The 7,893-nt window shown below is 41.1% G+C and overlaps 1 long non-coding RNA gene across 3 annotated transcripts in view; it reads right to left on the bottom strand.

The window, feature by feature from the left end:
- Window positions 1-530, bottom strand: part of LOC116877475 — a 32,025-nt gene extending 31,495 nt beyond the window's left edge. For all 3 annotated transcript variants that reach the window (XR_004384654.1, XR_004384655.1, XR_004384653.1), the window contains exon 1: window positions 485-530. This is a non-coding gene — a long non-coding RNA (uncharacterized LOC116877475). The remainder of the gene's footprint in view (window positions 1-484) is intronic.
- Window positions 531-7,893: the final 7,363 nt, after the last annotated feature.

Below are 7,893 nucleotides of genomic sequence, written 5' to 3'. Positions count from 1 at the left end.
GAAAAGAAAAGAAAAGAAAAGAAAAGAAAAGAAAAGAAAAGAAAAGATGGTTAATATGGAATGTCAACTTTCTGACCCACATTCAGGCATCTCTTCTTAGGTAGAAGAGACATGGAAAGAAAATTGCCAGACTGCAGTATGCTTGGCTTTGCCTACTCACTGCCTTTTTATAAGTTGATTAGTGTTCATTATTTAAAAACCAAGAGTTTTAAGGAGGTAATTCTAACTATTTCATTTCTTTTGAAAGCTCAGCTACTTAGGCAATAATGGCCTATGTCTCTTCATGGCAGGCAGCTGGGGCTGGGTAGCAGAAGACAGCTTTAGAGCAAACCTATACTTCCCAGTTGGCCCATAAGCCTCGGCCACTGGTGTTCTTGCCTGGTGCCTACAGATAGAGTTGTAGATGCCTCCTATTGTCCAAGTTTGGAGAAATCTTTCAAACCTTAGCCCTGTGCATTTTCAAAGGCGGGCTACTCCAACTTACCCCAAAGAAACTTCTTTGATCTGAACGGCTCAAACAATCCCTTAACCTCCAGATTGTTTAAAAGGTTATTTGATTTCTCTCTTCTATTCTCTGCCAGCCCATTCTCCCCCCAGAGAGTTTGTTCTGTTCTTTTGCTTTAAAAAGGAAACCAAAGTGTGACTACACATCTATTCTCCAAAGACCATAGCTCTTCGAGGCTGAGAGCCAGATGCCTGATTTGTTTTCCATCCAGAGCTGTACATACAGAAAAAGTCACCGACACAAGGCCATTCTGCCTTTGACCTTCCTAGGGCTGAATGCACAGCTAGTCAACACTGGAGCTGAAAATAGAACCCAGGACTTTCAAATCATTGTTCTGCTCGCTGGGCCGTGCTTCCTCCCATAAGAACTTGGTTAAACAACGTCCTGTTTTGCAAAAGCAGAAATCATAATACACTATGAGAAACTATACACGGAAGAAACACAGGCCTCAACTCTCGGAAAAGTCAGCATGGTAGGATAAAAGGGGTGCGAATTCATTTCTAGCACTGCAGCTTATAGATTGGGTACACTCAAGAAATGTGTGTTGACTCATCGACTTTGTAATGTGTGGCATTTTGAACAGGGAGTTCTCACTGAGTGCCAAGAATGTATTTGCTTGACAACCCACGGAAAGGGAATTGAGGACACTAGAAAGGTTATCATGGAAATGACTGAACGGGTCTATAAAAATGGTCAGGGACCTGGAGTCTGGGTGTGAATTTTCAGCATAGAGTAGCAAGTGTCATAGGGAGGAAACTGAGGTCTGGTAACACTGTGATTCTTAGCCTGGTGTATATGTGTGGGCCGTGGAGAGCACAGAAAGCAGACCTGAACAGTAGGAGGGTTGGGAGTAGCTGACACTTTCCCAAGCTCCCAGGAAGAGTGCAGAACTCTCTCTCCTGCCACCACTGTGCAGAGGACCCACCTGTCTTAGGGTCATCACACTGCATTGGTTTTCAGTGAGCTCTCCGAGGGCAGGACCTGCTCCTAGCACACAGCCTGTCCCAGGAGGCAGCAAAGCCAGACCTAGAACCAGACTTTCTGAGTTTGAGTCCTGGCTCTACAATGCCTCAGCTGCGAGACTTTGGACAAGTGACTTTCCTCTCTGTTTCTCAATGTTCTCATTTGTAGGACAGAGATAGTAATAATAGCTCTTACCTCAAACTCATTATGAAAATTAAGTGAGTTACCACTTGTGAAGTTGTTAGAATGATACTTGGTATATAATATGCACTCATGAAGTGTTAGTTATTAGAGACCAACTGTACGTCATCTATGAATGGTTATTCTAGCTAACAATACAGGATAGTTAGAATATACCTGGTGACTTAAGCACTTTGCACGGATTACCCCACGCAGTTTTAAAAACAGGACCATGGCACAGCTACTCTTGTTGCTCTATATTATAGATGAGGCACTGAGGCACAGAAGGGTTGAAAAACTTACTCAAGGCCACATAGCTGGTGAGTGACAGAGGAAAGATTTGAAACTATATGGTCTGATACCACATCTTTCACCAGCATTCTGGCAATAAAGTACAGATTTCCTGGGAGCCACACTGAGGTAAAAGCTGCTTTATGATGTTCCTACAAGGCTCAAATATATTCATTTATTGACACTTTGAAGGTAGGAAAAAAGTACACATATGAGATGATGGTGATGAGTAATAAACACATGAGAAATCCAGCTCTTATTAGGCTCATTTAGCATATCAAAAGGTGTTAAAAATAATAATTAGCCCTAGGAACTAAAGAACAAGTAAAACCAGTCATTTTGACACACCAAATGCAATTTGATATGCAAGTGTCATGCTCTCAGGATAACAGCCATTGAATAAATTAACAAAAGTGCTTGTAGGGAACTGGAGCGCCGTGATCTTTTGCTTGTTTCTTCACTAAAACGTACTTAGTTATGTTATCTTTTACTTACTTACATTCTTTATCTCTGAATAGTATCCTCAGCTCTAAACATGAAGAGAAATGATGAGATTATTTTTCTCTTCTCCAAATGACTTGAAACATTCTGGTGTTATGGAAAGCAAACCAAACGTGAGGTTGAGAGATAAGGTTTCTGGCTCTGACTTCATTATCAAGTAACTCCCTCTAGAACCTGAAGCAAATCTCCCAGGCTTCCTGGGCTTCCAATTTCTCTAAAAATTTCTCTAAAAGCAGATCTTTGGAAGCCATTGATTAAAAAATTTCTATACCTTTAATAATTTTTTGTTTTCTTCCTGGGAATTTTCATTACAGGGCATACCTTTCCCCATCTCCCAAACATCTATTTTGACCTTTCTAGAAGCAGAGTATTTTACAATTAAAACACACATTAATTTAATCTTTTCTATTCCCCTTCCTTTTTTCTTCCTCCTCTTTTTCTTTTTCTTCTTCCTCTTCCTCCTCTCCTTCTTCTTTTCCTCCCTTTCTTCTTCTTTCTTCTCCTCCTCCTTCTTCTCTTCTCCCTCCTCCTCCTCCTTCTTCTTCTTTTTCTTCTTCTCCTTCTCCTCTTCCTCCTCCTCCTTCTTCTTCTTCCCTGAAATACTGTCACTGAACTAACAGTTCATCTTAGATTTCAGGCAAAAAACAAAACCTAAACCAAAAGAACATAACATTCACCACCACAAACAATAGCTAAAGCTATTCCAAAGACTTGGTTGATGTGTGCATGTACTTGTGCGCTGAAAATAGAGAAAGAGCACTCAAAGTATCATTACTGCTTCATTTCTTTAAGTTTCAGGCCCTCTTCCTGGGAATGCATTGTATTTTCTCTCTAGTGGTTATGATCCCTGTGTCCCCCCTACCCTTGATGACAGCACTCTATCAGAGACACAACACTTTTAAATACTAAAATGTCCCAATGCATTTGATTCTGCAATCATATGCATGTATCAGTGACTAATCTGTGTAAAGCCAAGTCATTTCTTTGCAGTCAGTCATCTGAGAATACCAAGGGGCCCTCCTTTACTCCAGGCATATCCAAGTGGGAGAACAGCTGTTCTTTGTTTCAGGAAAGGATGGGGCAAAGGTTAGCTCATGGGTAGAGTTTCCTGTTTGTAATGTCTGAAACCAAGGGAGGTGCCAACAGTTTGGAAGCTTTTATTAAAGAGGAGATAATTCTTGCAGAGGTAAAGTTATGATGAAAATAAAATTCCTTCCCCAGTTGATGTTTCGGTACTACACATGTGCCAAAGACTAATCATACAATTTCCCTGCTACCATCCTTCCAAGGCTCCTCTTTCCTTGCCAGATAAAGTTCAAACCCTTCAGAACTGTCTAATCTCAGAATTATTTGCAGTTCTATGAACTCACCTAGTTCCGTTGTGCTTGGAATGGCTTTCCCACATGTCCACCTGGACAACCCACTTGCTAAGATTTAGTTAGCTCAGGTCTCATTTCCCCATGCAACTTCTGGTAGCTCATCAGTTAGGATAAGAGCCTCTTCCTTGTGGTCTCAAAGCATCCCATGTGTCCCTCTCTATCCAAGGGATTCTCAAACCTGGCTGCACAATGGAATCACCAGAAAACCTATCAAATATGCCAATACTCTGGCCCTGCTTGGAGCTTGGTCACACTGCTCTGGGTTGGGGTCAGGCTTCTCTATTTAGTGTAATCAGAAAGTTCTAATGTGCAGCCAATGGTGTGAACCACTGATTTATCATAAACGTTACGACATATTGTATTAAAAGTTTTGTTGAACCCCCTCCAGATTAAGTTTCTTGAGGAATGGAATTTTTTTTATAGTGGTATGAATAGCCTCTGAAATTAAAAAAAAAAAAACATCAAATACTGGCAGTGTTCCCTAAGTAGTGTACGAGGAATGAATGAGTGAAGAACACATACACATCCCAACTTTCTACCCACCTATGTTGAGAAGCTCACTGATGCTCATGCAATTGTTCAGCATAAGACATGTGGAAAACAGAAGAATCAATGTGGATCCCATGTGTCTGGGGACAAAGGATCTAGTTTAAGAGAAGTTTCTGAGAAAACAAAATAAGGCCTAACAGAAAACCTGGCAAATTTTGAATTAGTTAAGAGGAATGATGAAAAAAATAGAACCATGAAATCTGACCCACGCAGGAACTTTGAGAGAAACTAATGCAAGAGATTTGGGGGCTGGAGATCAGGAGATTGGGAAGAGATTAACTTCTACCTACACAGGATAGAAATACAAGGTACGTGGAGTCTGTCCAGAAGAGACTTAGCTTTCCCTTAAGACTCAGGGTCCAAGGCCTTAGTGAAGGTATCCTAGCAGCCAGAAAGGGAATCAGTAGAGTGGGAGTCAAGCCTGAGCATCACTAGAATATGTTATACTGTAAATGTGGTTCTACAAATCTATATTTTTTGGGTCATAGTATGTGCTAAGTGATTTACATGTTAACCATCTAATGTGCAACCTTAGGCACATGAAGTAGGCTTCATTATCACCAGCTTTACAGATGAGGTGATACAGAGGTGATACAGAGGTTTAGGGCAGTTTGGTAAGAGTCCCAAGCTACCTGTAATATAAATAGTAAATGTCACCTTCTAAATGGCTCGTGAGTATCACTGACCTGATGACACCACCACCCTCCTCACCCCTCATGCAGGAGAGATAGGAGAAAATGGAAGGATGGGCTGGAATTCCAGGTTCTCAAATCTAAGAAGAGGGCTTTCCCTGTCAAGTCCTGCCAGGGGGCTAGAAGACAGCAGGTGAAGGAACCTCTTGTTGATGGTTGTCTCAAGTGTTTTGATTTTAAAAACTCCAACTTGTTTAGGACCAGTATCACTAAGTAGCCTTGAAAGGTGAGCCCACAAAGCTCTCCACTTCTGGATTCCTAGTGACTGTATTTGCTGGAGGCACATGCTCTTTCTCAGAGGAAGGAAGATGGACAAGAACACTTAGAATTCAACAATTCTACTAGATGGAAGAAGGCTTGGTTATAAAGTTTGGACAGTGAACTTACCTGGGTGGCTCTGTCAGTTAAATGTTTGACCCTAGATTTCAGTTCAGGTCATGATTGTGGGGTTGTAAGATCAAACCTCACATTGCACTCAAGCCCTGGGCATGGAGTCTGCTTAAGATTTTCTTCTCAATCCCTCTACCTTCACCCTTCCCCCCTCTAAAAAAAAGAGTTTGGACTGTGTGTGTGTGCTTTTTCTTAAAATGAGTTATCAATGTATTACTTTCATAATATGGGAGTTGGTTATACTCCATATAATATGTCATCAACATTTTAGTTTTGAAATATTTGGTTTGCCATTTTAAGGGAATTCCCTTCCTCTGAGTCTCCCTCTTAACTTTTGACAGTTGGTGTTCAGGCAAGTTTCTCTCTTATTTTAATAAACATTTAGTTTCTAAAACAAGGTCTGAGATTAACTATTAGTCTCCCCAATCAGGTTAGTCTGTCTGTGTTATGGTGTGATGATTGATGCCTGCAGATTTGTGTTCACTAAAATCAACTTCCCTGATCAATCAACTGTGATGAGTAGTCTGTCTGAATTAGTTCCTGTAGTCACAGCCTTCATGCCAAGCACGTTGGAGCTACTGGCCTTTCCCCCAACCCTGTACGCAATTCCTGTCTGTGGAAACTATAATCACTCTGCTGGAAGAGATGCTTGCTCGGCAGTATGCCAGGAGTAAGTGGGGTTGGGACATTTCCTTGACTTATTGGGAAATAACCCAGGTTTAAAACTTAGTTGAATCTTGGTTCACATCCTCATTCTGCCATTTTCAAACACTTCCAAGGCCAAGGAGAGCTCACCAAATGTTGGTTTCTTTCCTCGTCTCCCTTTGTTGAGAAACAGTGCACTCTTCTTTCCAGTGGATCATTTCTGTGATGCAATCATATGTATGTCCAGTCAAACACACCCACACAAGAAAGCACACAATTATGGATTTTACTCTCTGCTGTTCTTGGTTTGTTTTCGAGAAGCCAGGATTTCACAAACAACTCCTGAGCAGTCTGTATTTCATGGCAATCTATTATCTCACCTTTCTGCAGAATGTGGATGTTCTATTACCCCTGGCTTTCTGACATGTGAAAAAAAATATTCCCTCTTGCTCCATCTGGGTGGTCTGATAACAAGTTTAGATGGGTATTTTCTCAATAATAAAAGAGAAGGTGACTGTCACTGGCATTTATAACTGACCTTATTTCAGGATTCAGTTGGGCAACTCTTACCTCACTTGCCAGAGAGAGGCAATGTGTGTCAGTATGAGATCTCTCTAGAGGCAGTCAAAGCAAATGGCAGTGCCTGACGTGGAGCACGTTCACGCACCTTCTCTGGTCTTGGGCTGGTTCCTTTCTGTGAAGGGCAGATGGTGCCCCATGGCATTTCAACTCCATTCCTCCTCTCAGATAGCTGAGTCTACTTCTTGCTGATTTATAAGAAACACACTGACTTGCCCAAAGATAAAGAGACATTAAATGACAAATGTTTAACAAGAGAACTGGTCTTTCTCAACTCTTTCTTTTATGTCTAGGTTATAAAATTATTATAGTGATTACTTTTTCATCACCCACCTAATCCCATAAAACACTTCTCACTATATAAATGCACATGGCCTATTTTCCTGTGGCAGTTACTCATTTTGCCCATGGGAATTGGGACTTTGCTAAAGGCTGGTAAGGGAGGGTGCCAGTTCTTTGCTAGCAGACTTTATTTTTCTCTCTGGGCAAAGGTTTACTGTGGCTGAGACCAACTCAGCATCATTATTGTCTTCCCCTAAGGAAGAATTACCAACCACTGCTTAGGTGCTCCAAACACTGGGGACATATGTAATGAGGCTGGGGGAGAAGCAATGTAACATTTACAAGCAGGAATAAATGAGACATGGTAGATTCTTTTTATTGTGCTTCTCATATATTTCTCAGTGTTAACTACAAGATTCCACATAGTGATCTCATTTCTTCTCTTTTACATTCATGGCCACCCTTCAGAGCAAGTCTTACACTTCTTTTATGACTGATAGCATGGAGGCTCAGAGATGTTAATAAATTTCCCATAGTCATCCAGGTCTCTGGATGACAAAGCCTGTGTTAATTTATTAGCATGGTCTCTGCCAGGAGCAGGTAAAGAGAAAACTGTTCTGGAATGTGGAGAAACCTTAAAATGACCAGCACTGCTGAAGCTACCTTGCCAAAATGGTATATTCTGTAGTTCAAAACTTCAGAAAGGAACCTCATGAACCTGGAAATGACTATGGAAAGATTTGACACTCCTATGTCAAGTGGGTTTTGAATCCTTTTCCCCAGTAGAGTCACAGAAGATGGACATAAATTTGGATGTAATACTTATGGATACTATTTTGATGGATCTCATTATGCTCCTGGGTCTGTGCCAAATACCTCACTTACTTATTTACCTAGACAATGACCCAGGAGATTGTGATTACTCTCCTACATACAT

This window comes from Lontra canadensis, unplaced genomic scaffold (assembly GCF_010015895.1).
Source record: "Lontra canadensis isolate GAN:19392208 unplaced genomic scaffold, GSC_riverotter_1.0 scaffold52, whole genome shotgun sequence".
Taxonomy (NCBI): domain Eukaryota; kingdom Metazoa; phylum Chordata; class Mammalia; order Carnivora; family Mustelidae; genus Lontra; species Lontra canadensis.
This window is presented reverse-complemented; position numbering and strand designations above follow the sequence as displayed.